The sequence below is a fragment of the Monomorium pharaonis genome, chromosome 10, assembly GCF_013373865.1.
Source record: "Monomorium pharaonis isolate MP-MQ-018 chromosome 10, ASM1337386v2, whole genome shotgun sequence".
NCBI classification, from domain to species: Eukaryota; Metazoa; Arthropoda; class Insecta; order Hymenoptera; family Formicidae; genus Monomorium; species Monomorium pharaonis.
In genome coordinates this window covers 18,775,978-18,794,096 of record NC_050476.1, presented here as the reverse complement: position 1 = coordinate 18,794,096, position 18,119 = coordinate 18,775,978, and the positions used below count along the sequence as shown (strand labels likewise).

At 34.3% G+C, this 18,119-nt stretch overlaps 1 protein-coding gene across 4 annotated transcripts in view; it reads right to left on the bottom strand.

Annotated features, from left to right (window-relative positions):
* The window catches only part of LOC105836001 (secretin receptor), a 73,094-nt gene extending 60,275 nt beyond the window's left edge, over positions 1–12,819 (bottom strand). For all 4 annotated transcript variants that reach the window (XM_012679739.3, XM_036292515.1, XM_012679741.3 and 1 more), the window contains exon 1: positions 12,309–12,819. The gene's annotated coding sequence lies outside the window, so the exon portion shown is untranslated. The remainder of the gene's footprint in view (positions 1–12,308) is intronic.
* Between the last annotated feature and the right edge of the window lie 5,300 nt (positions 12,820–18,119).

Sequence of the window (18,119 nt, the reverse complement as noted above, 5' to 3'; positions counted from 1 at the left end):
AAAAGTTTTTAAATTTTTAGAACCAACACAGTAAATTGTACAAATAATTTTCTCAATTTTCTTTTGTCTTGTGTTACTAGTAGATTGGTTACTTTAATAATGGAGAGACAGTCATTAATTAAAATTAATTACTCGTGCTAGCTATTGATATATGTATAATAGGGATGTCCACTTATTGCGAGTATTAATATGTCTTAAATAAAAAAAATAGTTTAAAAAAGTGTTTTATGAGGAAATACGTTTTAAATTAAAAATACATTGATTACGATCTTATCTTAAATGTGCATAAACGTTATTATTTAATCATTTCTCTAACTAGTCTAATTCCTTGAATGTGCATACAGATGAAATAATAATAAACAGTAACTTTATAAATGCAACTGTAGAGAGAGAATATCAAGATTGCAACAGAAAGCTATGTGCAATCTGTAATCGAGACAATTTAATTTGAATTATGAAACGTAACGTTAAACAAATGTTACAAAAAAGAACGTGAAATTGATTAATGCCGTTAAAATAGAAACTTTTAAACGAAATAAAAAATTGAAATTAAATGTTTCGTTTCCATGAGAAATCAACGAGTCTTTTTTACATAGATTTTTGATATTTATACACTGATTACTTAATACACTGTACTGATTACACATTTTGATTTTTGTTACGTGACAATATGGTAAGATATTCTATAGATATTCCGTTTAATTTTTTAATATTATTTTTAGTATTAAAAAAATAATATAAACTTAATTACCATGGTATTTTATTGATTTGAAATGTATTATAATGGTTTACTTTCCATTACTCAGATTATCTTGCATTTTTTATCTTATAGAAATTTACGATTGAAATGTATGTAAATGAAAAATAAATTACGTGTCATTCAAATTTGTTTTCAAAAGCTTTGCTTAGTAAAATATAATTATGCTATGTTGAATAAAATACGTGAATTCTATATGCATTTCCATGCATAATTAGTGATGAAAAGATATAAAATACATCAGATTATGAACAGAATGCTCATAAAACTTTTATTCTTACTTTTCACAATGTTACGCTGTCAATAATTACGTTACGTTGCAAAACCATACAAAGGAGAGAAAGAAGATTGCTTGATTCAAATATATTACTGGCACTATTTAAATAACTATTTTATATCAAACTAGATTAGATTCTTATTTCAAAGAAGTAATATTTATACTTATTTGATACAAATAAGTCATTTATATAGTGTACTAATAAAATATATATTTGATTTGAATAATCTTTCATATCAGTGCGCATGATTGTCAAGATAAAAAACGTTAAATCAGTCATCATAATTGTCAAGATAAAAAACGTTAATGAAAGAATATAGTATAAAGAATCAGGATGCCACGCGTTTCATGTTGCGACTGTAATCAAAAAAAGCAAGATAAGTCATAATTACAAACGGTATTTCCTTTTCTGTGTTGTGATATACAAAGTGTATTACAGTGTAGTAATAGAGATTTTTACAAGTTATTATTTATTGTTATTTTATTTTTCAGAATAATAAATTGTTATTTTTACTAAAAAATGTTAAATTATTATTTTGAAATAAAAAGTAATTTCCGAACAAAATATTTCATAATTAAAATAGATATTTTGAGATATATGGAGTCATATCTCAATTATTGCAATTGTTTATACACTGAGGAAAAAAGCAATTGATTCAACAAAACGTTTAGTTGCGGGCTGTCAACAAAAGATATACTTAATACAATAATATTTGCTGTTAATGCAAGTGCAATAACGTTGATTGGACTATGTATTTATATTGCAATATCATATATTGTGTACTGAATATATCTTTTGTTGGCAGCCCGCAACTAAAAAATTTTGTTGAATCAATTACTCTTTTTTTCTCAGTGTAGCACCGAGTTGGATCATGGATTTGTGTTTTCATTTCGTCGCACAATTTCCCTCAAGCTTATCATTTTACTTCGGCGTTTACGCGTGTGGATTTTTTATTCGTTTTACCTGCCCATCGTACCTTGCGGTTATTCCCAGTTAATATACCGCACATAAATATTGATTATATACTTACAACGTTCAGGTTATTTTCACGAGGAGAAAACGCGGATGAATTACTGCAAAAATACATGCGGACGTGTGCGGACGGATGTTTTTGGTTGGAACTCTTTCGCACTTTTATTTATTTCTACATACGTATATGTGTATGCATATGTATCTTAATGCCACGTAACTTGATGACGTTCTTTCGCGCTGTCGGATTTCACGTAGATTTGCCGGGTACGTATTTTCACTAGAAAATTGTTAGTACAATTTACAGGGATTAACAAAACGATTCAGTGCGTACACATTTTACAGTCTGCAAAATAAATCTTATTTTTCTACTTGCAACTTTGTTAGCGAGTGCATGACTTTCATTAAAAAAAAAAAAGTTCACATTTTTAATACGAATACCTTTAAATATTTTCCATTTTAAAAGTTTATTTGCATTAATATAATTATTTGTAATCGTAATCTCCACTTTTAGCATGATTCATAAAAAAAAAATCCTTCACTTTTAGTTGCTTCGTAAATTGCAAACGCTGACTTCGACATAAAAGCATAATTAGTTCTTTTTTTTACCGATTGCCGTTCAAAGTCGCGTTAATTCGAGGGGACACTAATTATCGTGAATATCATTCGAATGTTATAAGCGAGAGGTTGCATAATGGCCAAATCAGCGGAGAGCGCTTTTTGCGTTTCTATGTTGTTGTTACATATCGCTTTCTGTTTTCTCTCTTCATCTCTCTCTCTCTCTCTCTTCTTCTCTGTCGATCTCCCTCGGGGGGGATGCTGCGTCGAGGAAGATTGTACCGCGACAGGCAAAGTGCCACTCCTCTCTCTCTCTCTTCCGTCATCTTTTTACACCAATATTTCAAGCGGCAGGGGTTGTACGAGGGTACACATAATTCTCCGGCCCATCGCGGTGGTGGTTCCCGCCTCTTAAAATCGACACTGCGATTGAAGGCTTGTCGCGCGGCGGAAGTGCGTCAATATTTTCCGTGCACTCGTGCCGGCGGCGGATCGATTCGTGCGGGGGCCGTGAAAAATTCAAACCGTCACACGAATGCGCGTACCCGCGTAATTTAATCGCGCGTTTGCAATTGGCAAACGGAACGACGCGCGACGTGTGCGTATGACAGGAAAAGGAGGGGAGGGGGGAGGGGGAGGGGAGAGTGCGTCGCTTTATTGAATTTTAGACCTTGCCACCCGAGCAACGTTGCGGAATCGCACAGGCGGAAATTATCGTGTTTAATCGTCGCCGACTTCTTCCGTGGATTATGTATGTACGTGCGGCGCGCGGAATAAAATAACATTTTTATTTTCTACGCTTTCGTTTCCGCGCAAAACGCAATTTGCCAATGAGGGACGGAGGTCTCGAGTGATCCTGCAACTCGAGCGTTTCCTTCCACCTATTTATTTAATTGGCTTTTCTATCGCGCGAACAAATAAACCAAGTGTCGCTAAGACTCTTGATTGGCGTATTGATTTTTTTTCCCCGGCACCGGCGATTTAATTGAATCTTTCGGATTGAATCCTTCAGATCTCAGAGCGCAATGGATTCATTGTACGCGAATGAAATTTTTTCTTCCCTTGTGAACATTTTATTGCACGAGATATATTCAATATTTATATACGTATATATATATTGTCCGTGAAAAGATCGATTTTGTTGAAGTTTTTAAAGTGCTGAAAATTTGCAAAATTTAACAAAGAGGGAGATTTGTCGGAATTACAAAAATAATTTTGCAGGACGCTCAAACTGGTTGCTAAAATATCAAAATTTTTTGCAGCGTATCATCATGTTTGACGTTCTACATAATTATTTTGATGATCCGCTAAAATTATTTTTAGATCTGCATCTAGCTAAATTTTTACGCGTTTCAGTAGAACTGTTTTTTTTGTTCGCGTTATAAATAATGTTATAATATCACTGTAAGTAAAAAAAAAAAACTCAGAAAGTACCTATAAATAAACAAACCATATTTTTACTTATTTTTCACAATGTATAAAACACACGCACCACACATGGGAAATAAATTGTGTAAGTAATTGGATAATAAAAATTGCTGTGTAGCTAATTAAATATATTTGTTGCATAAATTTGAAAGAATAGCAACAGAGGAAAACATCTTTCTGTGTATAATGAGCTTTAGTCCTCTTATTATAATCTAAAAGAAGACCTTTCACAGCTTATCCATCCTAGCGTAGCTTTAATTAATGTTCATGCAATATTAATTATGCACGTTCGAAGAATGATCGCACGGCCGTGGTTTTTTTTTTGGTCTCTTATTTTATCATCGTCAGACTCGATTACGCTCTAACGCCGGGATCTTAAGAGACGTTGAGGAAAGACGCGGCCGGATTGAGAGTAATAGTTTCATTATCTGGCATTACAGGCGAATGAGTAAAATTGTACCCCGCACTATAACCGCGATACGGCTGTAGCGACAATAAAGGCCGAACCGAACACCGCTGTAAAATCATCGTTGACAATACACCGAGAGCGATCGGATATGATTTATTCATGTCTGCACCGATGCGATCTGCGTGAATTTTTAAAGCCGAAGGCTTTGACGGCCCGACAGTAAAATCCGTTCGAACTCGCCCGGCCGTCATTCCCAGACGCAGTAGAAACATCGTTTGTAAATTAACGGCTTTATTGCCACGGGAGCGAGTCCCCCGTCGTGCAATTTAATGACAGAGCACTTTTAATTCCCCCGATTGATTAATTCAGCGCGGTTGCCGCGCGGTGGAGGTCTGTTGATTTTTTTAAATGTCTTTCTCCCGCGGAACATTTCACGAGCGCGATTTCACTTTATTATCGCGTTTGTTTACCCGGACGAGTACTCTTGATTCGCAAGTTCCTCGCTCTTTACATAATTTAAAGGAAAGATCGATTATTTTGATTTGGAGCTGGTACGATTTCAATTACCGATGATATACTTACAGTAAGCTCGTTCGGAAAACGAAACGGTCGATGTAATTTACGAGCCACGGCTCGTACGTGTATATCTTCCTTCTCATCTTTTTTTGCGGAAATAGTTGCGATAACACGTGACAATAGATCACAGTTACCGCGCCAGATAATCGTGTATTCTTAGATAACCGTACTTTACGAGCGCGCGATTGCGAGGTTGATTCTAATCTATTCCGTTCATTGGATGTATATATACGGAATTGCTCTTATTTTTGATAAGATATCGCGATCATCAAAACAAAAACACGATCGATTGCGCTGAGCTGTTATTTATATCAAAGTTTCACCCGTCGAAGAGCTTTGACAGATCCCTTTTTCGATTTTCGATTTCTCGGGCGAGGCGCGACTGTTATGAAATAACAGTTCCATATCAGCGGGGACAACAGTTTCCCGAAGTTAAAACTGAATCGCGCCCGCATGACATGTCCAGATTGCTTTATCAGGATAGGAAAAAAGCGTGTGCCGTCTCTATAAATTGGTTGCAGACTTCGAGTTGGAGGCAGCAAGAAAACAAGACGCTCGTTTAGATCGTACGGCGATACAAAATTGGGTTAATAACATTCAGTAAACAGACGGAAATAAAATAAAAAAAAATAGATATTCACTGAGAAAAAGATGTGTGATACTGGCGATTATAATTGCGCAGTAAAATAATTATAGTCAGGAATATCGTGTTTTTAGTAATTATTATTACAATATTAGTAATAATAATCATATGCTTATAATAAATGCTTGTAATTTTATGGTACATCTGAGAAAAAATGGACTAGATCCGAAAAATGACGCGGCAATCTGATAATATATATTGTAAATTTTTTTTCAAAAACTAACAATAAAATTTTCATTTTAGTTGTGGCAATTATATCGTATGTTGTATAATATGTTTATGAAAACTTTAATATAATTGAAACAAACTATAATTTATATTGTTGAATAAATAACTACAAATTATAGTGATACTGTGGTTACTGCAACTATTTTTTTCTTTCAATGCAACACGTGATAAGAATTGTTTATACGTAGTTTCGGGTCTTTTCATCGCGTAATTGATATTTCCTTATGAAACATAAAACTCTCATAAACTTCCCATCGACTCGGGGAAAAAAATCTTCATATCAAAATAGATCAAATTGTATCGGAAGGATCGAATTATAGATCAAATTATATCAGAGCAGATCTAATTTTACAAATCGATTGATAAAATTAGATCTGCTCTGATATAATGTGATTCTTGATATGAAGATTTTTTCCCGCTTTTTTTCAAGTGTCAGCGGATAACGGTGTTGGCGATTACATATCGAGAAACTAACGTTACTGAGAAAAGAATTAATAAAGCCTAAAAAATAAGTCGGATGTTATGCGCGCGCTTTTTTTTCAACAGGTATCGGCATCAAACGGCGATATTAATTGGCATATTCCGCGTGTGCAGAGTGAGTTAGAATAAGCAAATCGCCCCACCAAATCTCTGTTTTGTTCCCCTCGTAAGCCGCTTAGTGCTGCTATTGTTTGTTGCGTTTGCATTTGTCAAGCGATCACGCTGGCATAGGTAAGAACAATTCCGCGCTGCATATTGTACGGCATCGGGACCATGCCAAAACTATTTGGCAGCTATTTGCGCACTTTGTTTCCTTTCCCCGGCAGCACCTGAATGACGCCCGTGGCTTCAGTGGAAACGTGAAAAGCGTACGTGTGCGAGGCGAAACGCGGTCGAAATTTGTTGTTTTTAAGTACAGTCACGTTATTTTCCCAGCGATCAGGTGTATACGTCGCGAGAAGTCCGCGGGAGACGCAAGTTTATTGCGTGCCGAAAGATAAACACGGTTGTCGCTCAAGATGTTCCATCTCGGATTATCGCGCTGCGATATAAAACCAGAGTCCGACCTTCAGGTTTATTTATGAAGTGCTTATGTTAATTACTATATGACTTTGAGAAACGAGGAGAGGGGGGAGAGAGAGCACATAAATCCATGGTATATCAGGATCTAGAGATTGTGCAGAAAAATGTATTGTACTTGTGACTAATAATTGCGTATAGTATATATCAGGAATATTATTTTTATAATTATTACTATATAATATTAGTACATAATACTACATAATATTAGTAATAATAACCATATACTATGTTTTTGCGTGTATAAAACTATATTATTTATAGTACAAGTTTTTAGTAGTTGGCATTACTATGATTATTAAAAATGATATTCCTGATTATAATTATTTTACTACGCAATTATAATCACAAATTTTTTTCATCAATGTACGTTTCACGGAATTTTATACAATGTTAAAGTAGCGGATTCCCTTTAATCCTTATATAAACGTAATACTGGACAGTATTGGATTGGCCAGTATTACCTATTACTTATTATGAACATTAAAGTATTAAAAACAGTGTTTTTAACTGGACAGTATATTAAATTAATAATTAATACTTAAAACAGTGTTTTTAATACTTAAGATAAATATTAATTATTAATTTGATATATACTGTCCAGTGTTATATTTTTATAAGGATTGTTAAAAATATTATGCATTTAAAGTATTAGTTCATTTTAGTTGTTTCATTTAGTTACAAATAATTAAGTTTGTTCATTTTAAAATGTCGTTACGAAGTATTCAATTGTAATTGTATAAAGTTAGAATTAGACGAGGGCGCTAGATGCGTCAGTTAGACGCGCGAGAACACAACCGTATCGTATATTGATCAAATGTCATCGCAGCATGGTAATTAGCCAGGTAATTACCGTTGCTGTACATCAGAATGTAATCAGAATTCATCTCGACACGATTAGAAATGAAACTTGTCCCGTTAAAACTTTCGATGTAAATTCACTGAAGCGAAAATTGCAAAATTGAGAACTATGTTCAACTTGGCACGTGACAAAACCATAGCAACGAGTACGAAAAGGGCGGAAATTTCTCTATACCACACATTGTGGCGTCCGTATAAAGAAACAAAAGTACAATGTAATCGCTACATTCGATTAAAACCGATGAAAGACAAAGTCCCTATTATTAGAATTTCATTCTGCGTTTCGATATATTCGCGTAGAGTGAAACGTGAACCAAAGAAGAGCGAAGGCACTTGCGTAACGTACGACTCGTCACTCTAATAAGAATTAAAATTCACTGTTTACAGTGATGTTACCATCCTTACGAGATTAGAAAGTATATAGATACGGCACAATCGTGTTTACTTTTCCGCGTGCAACAACACACAAACGTATTCATTCACTCCGCATTGGCAAGTAGGATATGAACAATGATATGCTCGTATATTAGGCGTGCACTATAAATCCAAATGTGCGTAGCCCCGTTCGTTCATGTGTGCGTGATTTATTTCTACGTGTAAAAATAACGCACTATATACTGCGTGAAAGGGGATGAATTTACATATTTAACCGTATAGCTCAGTGCCTTTTGCTGTTACTTCTGCCTTATAATATGTAAAATGTTAGAAATGTAATACTGAGCAGTATTAACTTTGACAGTAATTAACACATATTTTAAGAATTATACCGAGAGAAAAAAATAGTTGCAGTAACCATAATATCGTTGTAATTTATAGTTATTTTGAAACCATATTTTTACAGTTGCTCAAGAATATACACTATAGTTTGTTTAAATTATATTAAAGTTCTCATAATCATAATATTGATCTATGCGACTTATGATATGATTGCCATGATCAAAATGGAGATTTTAATATAGTAAATCGTATTATAAAACATTAACTACACGCATTTATTATAATAAGTGTATGGTTATTATTATCAACATTATAGTAATAATTACTATTAAAATAATACTTTTAATATTATTTTTTATTTATATTATATATTTATAATTATTTTACTATGCAATTATAGTCACAAATGTCACATTTTTTTCTCAGCATAAGAACACTGCTGTTAGTACTTTTAATAATCAAAATAAGTACAATAATAAAAAAATATATGATATTTGCGACTATAATTGCATAGTAAAATAATTATAGGATGTCAGGAATATCACTTTTATAATAATTACTACAATAATATTAGTAATAATAACCACATACTTATAGCAATGTCAACTACGAAAAATTGTACTGTAAATTATTCATTTTTAAAATGTAGCATATGGTTATTATTATCAAAATTATGGTAATAATTACTATAAAAATATTCGCGATTATAATTATTTTATTATACAATTACAGTCACAAATACAGCATTTTTCTCATCAGTGTAACGATTACTTGCCAATCTAATACTTTTCAGTGTTACATTTTTATAAGGGCCATGCGGGAAGCTATAAATCACGCGCGTGAATGGAGGGATTTTTTTATACACTCGGATTTGCAGTGTACTATCATTACGTCATTTCACTTTGTATCTCATACAACGGCAAGATCAAATCCACAAAAAAAAACACACACACACACACACACACACACACTCGATCGTTTCGGGAAGCGCGCGTTTCCAAGGCTGAAACGCTGAAAACGCAAACTCGAATTGCCGCACGTGTTTACTCGCGAGCAAAAGCGCTAAGTGCAAAGTTACTCACCGTGCAACGAGGCATCCTCGAGGAAGTGCGTTGCGCGCGCGTATCCGCCTTTTATATTCGATTGATCTTCCCGCGATCCCGTCCTCGCCGTCCCGTCTACTTCGTCGTAGCCGTCAACGGTTAACCGGGGGAGACGTTGACTCGTCCAATTCACACGGAGTCTCGCGCCGCGGGATTTTCGCGACTAATTTTTGCGCAACGGCCCGTCAGCCGGTTGTCGGCTTCGTCGCCCGACGACGACGACGACGTCTCTTTTACACGCAGCGAAAACAGCGGCCGGCCCGCGGAAGCTCATCCATACCGCGCGTCCCTGGTCCGTCGTGAGAAGCGTCGTGACGCTCAGTGTACCGCGCGCCCCAATGATACACCTGCTTATATCGCGACGATAAGCGCGACCGTTTCTTTCTCTCTCTTTCCCTCGTGACGCGCGCCGCGGGTAATAATAGGAATTTAATTATCTGTCATCAAGTCATCCGCCTGCCGTGCCGCCTTAGGATCTTTATCGAGGTTACTTATGTGCAACAGCCCTTTGTCCTAAATCGAGTCGAGGAATGTGTTATTAAGTTCGAAGCACTCCGCATACGCGTTGGCATTTGGTTAACATTCAGGAACTCGACTCAGGAATTTCCTACGTTTCCAATCTTCTCCCTTTGTCCCCTTTTTTTTTTGAGACCCACCTACGTCCGAATAGTTATCTAAACTTTTGAAACGGAAAGAGTAAATGTGAGCTGAGAGAAACGAACGTTTTCAGAAGACATATGACTTTATTCTGAATATTAAACAACTCGAATAATTAGTTTAGTTTCGACCTAACTGGCCAGCTTTTTTTAAAATTAAATTTTCAGGGAGATATATTAATTACTCGCCAGATTAATTAATTAATCTGGCCAGTTAGGTCGGAACTAAACTAATTATTCGAGCTGTTTTATTCTCATACTGGCGAAGTAAAGATTTTAGATCAATCTATATATTAACTTGTATGATAATCTAATATTGCGTATTATTTAGCTTTTAGTTTCTAATATTAAATTTCGTATTAAATTCTGCTATTTTAATTAATTAGCTCAATTAAGCTAAGCTTTTAATTTGTTCGAATGTTTAATTTGTACGCAATAGCCTTTGCCTCTCGATTGATGAAAACAGGAGAAATGCACGATTTGTTTTCTTTTAAAAGTGAGATATACATATTATAAATTTAACACCAGTATGTTTGGTCTTCACTTCCTTTTTCGTATTATATGGTAATTTAAAACGTATTTTAATGAATAATATATTTCTATAAACTCATCTACAAGATTTTGTGCGTTTCTCTTCACGTAGAATTTCTTCAGCGGCGGTGTGGAATAAATTTTTCTCGTTACATAAACTCCCCGACAAGCTGTTTATATCCCGTCACTACAGATCGCGTTAAAGAGTATAGTTACCTTTTGACTATTTATGATAATTCTTGTATAATAAAAAAAGTTCCCGATGAGCTCTTTATATTCTGTCATTACACTGAGAGAAAAGTGGTATTCGTGACTATAATTGCGTGATAAAATAATTATAATTAGAAGCTCCATTTTTATAATTTATTATTATTATGTTAATATACTTATTATTAATATATTATGTGTGTTATATATAATGTTAACTATATGATAATAATAACAACCTTATGTTTATAACTTTGCTAATTATAAGAAAATTTACTACAAATTAGAATGATTTTATAAAAAATATATAATAAGATAGTACAAAATATTAAAATATATAGTTGGTAAGAATAAGTATTTTTATGTACAGTCAAATCTCATTAACTCGAACTTTGTTAACTCGAATGCCTTTATAATTCAAATTTCTATTTATTTCCTAAAAGAAACTTTTGTAAAAAATGAAAAATAGGAGATTAACTCGAAGTAGAATAGAATTTTATTACTTTAGCATAGCCAAGAAGGGAGATTAACTCGAAGTATTTTTTGAGTTACATTGGTTCATCTTTGCAATTCGAATAGTTTCAAGGTATAGAGGCTGACATTATAATTTGACCTCTATATTTCGAAGTTTGATCAATAAAATCTCTGTAAGCAAGAAGACCGTGTATTAATTTTCTTTTTTCTTCTCTCTATGTTCATTCGCTAGAATAACCAAATAAGTTTGTAAACAAATGATTGCGTTTGTTAAAATCACAGATAAAATTATAGATTTTTTCGCTAAATAAAAATAACATATGTATGATAAAAATTATATACTCTTCTGTACTCTTTTATAAATCAATACAAATTAATATTTTAAAAGTCACTTTCTATTAAAATTATTAAAAGCTTCAAAAGTTAATTAATAAAGTTACAAAATTTCTATCTGTTATTGTTTTTCACGGCGATTTTTAGTTATTTATTTATATGTAATTATAATATAAATTTTCATGTGTTGATGTCAAAAATTAAATTCCATCAAACTTCTTTTTTCCAATTCGAAACATTCGATAACTCCGAATCATTTATTATCCCCTTAAAATTCGAGTTACCATGGTTTGACTGTAGTAAATACAATTACAGCTACAGTAAATTTAACGATTTCTTATACATTTGTCTACTGCTTGTGTTATAATACGTTATAATAATAACTATAATTTGTATATTCAAAACAATTATAAATACATAGTTGGTACCGAAAATTATTATAAATTCTAATTAAATAAATTACAGTAATTGCAATCTTTTTTTCTCTCAGTAAACAGATCGCATTAAATTTTTTCCGTTACCTTTTAACTATTATAATTTCTTGGTGGTAGAAACATGTTGACTGCGACACGAGACCCAGCAACTCTTGCAAGCAGTTACGCGATTATGCGTCTCGCCGTTGGAAAAATTTCGGGCATCCCTCCAGCAATTTTACTCTGCGTGACGTAACTGGGCACTTGTCGCTGCACATCGCGCGTAAATATCAATATTTTTATATCTCTTCTCTGAATCGATATCTGTATCTCGTGCGATACAAATCCTTATCATCTATGTTTTTCTCGCTCAAACTTTTTTTTTTCTTAGCGTTCACCGCCGCACAATTTGCACGAAATAATCGTCGATTACTTTCGGAATAATTTCAAATCGATCCTCGATGTACGTCGCGCTCTTTAAAAGTGGCTCTTGTTACGCGCGTGACACGCACCGGAAGTGTCCGCGGTGCGCGACTGTCCGAAACTGTCCATGCACATCCGTGCGTCCGACATCGGGCGCCGTTTCAACGCGACTGCCTTCCTGAGATATAACGTCTCCCGGCCTCTATATTGTCGGATCTTACGCATGTCCGTCCGATTTCCGATTCCCTCCCTCCCTCCCCCCCTCTCTCGATGTTTCTCTCTCTCTCACTCTCTTTCCTCTCGTGCGCACCCTCTCGGTCGCTGGCATACGTACCGAGCTTTCCTCGTTGCACCCGCGCATACACGTTTTGTGCGCCTGTCGGCTCGCGTGACTCCCCACCAACTGTTGCTTTCGAGGGTATATAAAGTGGCTAGAAGCCAGCCGCAAACCGTATTTCACCCTGACTCTCTTGAACCGCGAGATAAAAGAGGAGCGACTGAATTTATACGTTTTCTTGAAAAATATTCTCTCCGTTTAATAGAGTTTGGAACAACTCTAAATAAAGTTTCTTTTTTTAAGTAAAACAAATTAAGAGTAGGATCTTATTCAGTTCGAGTCTTCTTCTTCTATCTCACGTCTTCATCATTTCTTACGAAACGAGAACAATTCTATTTGTTCCGTTAAAATTGTATATGAACTCTTATGAATTTTTTACTTAGATCTAAATTGGGGACTTACGAAAAACGTCGATAGTTTTGTGTAAACGAATGAAAATGTGCAGAAACTTTTGGCAAATTAAATTAATTTAAAGACTGTAAAACAGAATTCTTTAACCCTTTCTCTCCTTTCAAACCTCCATTTCGGCAGAATTTTAATTCCAAGATTTTTCGAATTTAATGAAATTTAAAAGGCTGTAATAATTAATAAGGCTGTAATTATTAATGATTACAGAAAAATATATAATTTGCAAAGTCAAGAATATCATTTTTATAGTAACTATTACAATAATATTAGTAATAATAACCTTATAGTGATGCCAATATATAATTATAGTGATGTCAACTATGAAAAAATTGTACTATAAATTATAGTTTTAAAATATGGTTGTTATTATTATAGTTATAATTACTATAAAAATGATATTCCTGACATAATCACTTTACTGTTATATTTGCAAATACAACACATTTTTCAGTGTAAGTTGCTAATTCTTAAACAATTTTTAAATTTAGATTTTTTTTTTCCATTGTCTCTCCGTTTGTAGGCAATTATTCTTTCGTTCTTAATATTGACGAACAATTTTGAGATGTTTAGAAAACTTACTTAGAAGTTTCTGAATTCCAAGATATTTTTCCGTAATGTAATTTTACGAGTTTCCTTAAGGTCTGCCAAGTACGAAATTGAACGGAGCAAAGAAATTTGTGCAACTTAGTAATCGCAATTGGTGCACTCTTCGATCGAGGAGCGTATACTTGTACAACGCTTCGATTCTGATTGGCCGCCCGTTCCACTCGCGTAAAATCCCTCTTACGCGGTTCGTTGAACAACGGATAGTGTGCCAAACAGAATTTCCGATATGTGTTTTTTGCCATCGGCTTTGTATTTCGCTGCAGGAAACAGGCGGGGATGTCCGTCCGTGCGCTTTTGTTCCAAGGTGAACGACTACCGCATCGTAAAAATCAATTACCGAGAAGAAATAGCGATCTTCGTAAATATTGCGCCCCTTCTGCAAGGCGGGAGGGAGAAGGGGGGCCTCGTATAGCGAAAAAACATTTACTTTATATGTTGCGTATATTCCATGGTAAAATGAAAACAAACGCAAAAGATAAACGACACCCGGTCAACGATGACGAAGACGACGACAATAGCTTTGCGCTTTCATTAAGCGGCCGCGCGGCATATCGTAAACAGGAATAATTAACAAGCTTAAGTGCCGCGGCCGTAGACGAATGTCGTTTACATTCTGAGTTTGCGGTGCGATCCTCGCGGGTACGTACGTCATGTGCGAGTGATCTATTGTTGAAATTTCCGACCGCACGCACTTGAGAGAAATATTTTTGTTAAATTAACAAGACCGAAGCTACTGTAGGAACAAAATGATTTGTCGATATGGGGCAGCAAATAATCCTGTTGTGAGAACAAATAATTTGTTACGTTTGATTTGCTGTTACAGCCATTGAACTATAAGTGAATAAATGTGATTTGCTGTTGTAACCATTGAACTCTAACGTCAACAAATGTGATTTGTATCTCAGACAATACACTGAGAGAAAAAAATAGTTGCATTAATCATAATTTATAGTTAATTTTGGCCGTATATTTTTATAGTTAAATTAACATTATAAATTATAGTTAATTTAACACTATATTATTGTTACAATAGCTATAGCATTTATTCATACAAACATATGTATAGTTAAACATGCCATAATTGTGATTTATGTATGGTAGAATATATATATATGGTAGGAATTATTATAATTTATAGTAAACTCTTTAATTTATAGTAATATTTTTACCCTCTTTGGCACAACTATACATATACCTTTATTTATACTTTAACATTATACTTTAACATTAACATTATTTAACATTATAGCAATAATAACTATAAAAATGATAGTTGCAACTATAATTATTTTACTATGCAATTATAGTTGCAAATACTAGACACTTTTCTCTCAGTGTATGTTTCTTAAAATAACAAGTAATTTGCAATGATAACTGTTTTTTCTTAGCTATCCCTTCTTTTGTTTTGGCAACAAAGTTTTTTTTTCAGTGCGGCGTTGTGGACTGTCGTCGCGGACTCTACTCGCGTATTGTTATTCGAAAATTCGCTAGCTGCACGTTTCCCACGGTTTTAACAATTGGCCTACCTACGCGTCATCGAATACGGATTGTTTAGCTATTCGTCAAATAATCGTCGCAAATATCTGCACGGTAGCTGCTCACGCGCCTTCTCACGTTCGCATTATCGCCGAGTTTTTCAAGATATAATAATCGCCGCGATCTTCCGAGATTATTGAATTCTACCGTGCCCAATAAAATTCTCCGGAATGAAGACATCTCAATAGGTGTAGGACGATGGGGGAAAAAAATCCCCCGTATTCTCGTACTATACTGGTGCGCGCAATAACGTCATACGTCACGAGTGTCGCATGACAGTAACGCAAAGAATTTCAGATTGTAAAAGCCCGCACATGTTGCACGAAACTTTTAGCATCGGAAACGGCACAAATACGTTTGTTAATATAAACGTGCAAGTGTCAATGCAAAGTAGAAACTGCAATAAGAATAACACAACTGTTCCCCTTGATTTGTCTTTGAGAAATATTGTTGTTTTTTTTGTCAAGACTCACGTTGGAAATTTTCTGTCACACAAAAATCAAGTTTTTACACAGTTCTTCCCCTCCCCGGATCCCTCTAATTTAAAAGTTAATTAAATTTGTGACCGAGGTTAATGCCACGACATACAGGAATGAGGATCGTCGCTCTCTGATTTGCTCTTTAACGTCAAACGGGGAGCAATTGACGCAAAAAAAGTATTTCTCCGTTGGGATAGGCACTTTGCGAAATTGAATGGCAGAGCCCACGCACGTGCGTGATCACAGACTGATGATAGCATCATGCGAATGGAGACTCATGGTATCAGCGGTAATGATAATACGCGCCGATTTAATCCCGTAGAAACATATACTCATTTATCAATGGCTATTACTTTCAGGCAATATCCGTCAAATATAGATTAGAGATCCGCTTCTCGTGATACGTTTAATCTTCAATTGATTATCACATTAAAGAGAGCATCGAGTTAATTAAGGTGACTGCATCGAACGATTAAGATGTACAAACACAATTGGTATATTTTTGTACTTGAAAAGCGCAAAACGTTATGTTATACGTTTACGTAACTTGTTGAAATTGTCCGAGCAATATTTACGAAAGATCCGGGGATATCAGTTCTGCACTTTGAGATTTAAAACTTTTTAAAATATCATATCGGATACGAGAATATTATTGCACGTGTGAATCTTCAAGATTTACGCGTCTAATAATTGACCGAGAAATACAGTACAAGGATCCTCTAAACAGTATCATTTCTTAAAACTTCATTTTTATTTTATCGTTGAGAATATACGAAAAATGTAATAGGATCCTGCAGCTGTAATTCTATAAAAACTGTAAAAATAAATGCGACGTTCTGCAAATTCGCTGATTCATTGGATGGTTAAAGATGATTGTTTGTCTTCACGCCTTGGTTAAACAAACGGTAGTCGACAACGCCAGATAAGCTGTTATCGATAACCGATGAGCGTCACGATAGAAATGACGTACGAACGGAGTCTGTACCCTTACTGACAATCGCGTATTCGTAACACGGTAGTTATTAACCCCTCTGGCGGGGAATTGACATTTCCGTTGATACGGGTGACAAGATTGACATTTGGTATGAACCACGTTGGTATAAAATTTTCTCATTGACAGTCAACGTAACAAATTGATTTTGCAGCTTAGTACAAATGTTGTTCCAAATGTGCTGCGCCAAAACGTATGTACATACAACCGCACGCCTGTATGCGAGCTTAGTGCAGAACGTAGGTGTATACGTTGAAACATCCAGAGGAGTTAACGGTGCGTAATTCGAAATTTACGACGGCTGGAATAATTTATCATAGTAATATAGAAATTATAACAATAATTAAGGTTGGAAAATTGAAGCGAGAATTTGTATTTCATATTCGATATAGAACTGCCGTTAAATAATTTCTCGTATGTGATGTGGCATTTGGAGCGTATTTACAAACTGTTAACGCTGAAATTGCATTTTAAATTGCAATATTTTTCTTATATTACTTCATTTTATCTTATTTTATTTTGTACACAATAAAAATATAAAAGTACAATTATTGAAAAATTAATAGTTTATGAGATATTTCATATTTTATATTTTGTCGAAATATGCCGGAATAAAGTACAAGATATCTTGCAAACTTCAAATTTTTTTGTAACTCTATGCAAAATAATAAAAGAATTATATAAAAACGTAAAAAAGTTATGTAATTTTATTTAAAAAATGTAATGACTTCATGTAACTTTGAAAAACTAATTTTTTCGAAAACTCATTTCATCATTATTTGTTCTCCTTCACAGATCAACTTTATTTGAAATGTTTTTTTTACTATGATGTAGTTTCAAGGCTTTAATAGTTGGTAACGTTTTAAATAACCCTCTCCACTTCTCGGTGTATTAAAATGAGAGATAAAAGGTAATCTGTAAATTCTGTTTTAATTGATTTCTCTTTCAATTATTTTTTATTCATCAATTTTAACTATATATTTTTTATCTATTGCATCTGTGTCAGTTTGTTACAAAATTAAAGCAAATAATACGAAATAACTGTCACATGTTATTGTCAATCTGGGATGAATCTCGTTTAATTAATCCTTTCGCAAAAATTGATTAAACGATCGCGATATGGATAGATTCGTGGGGTA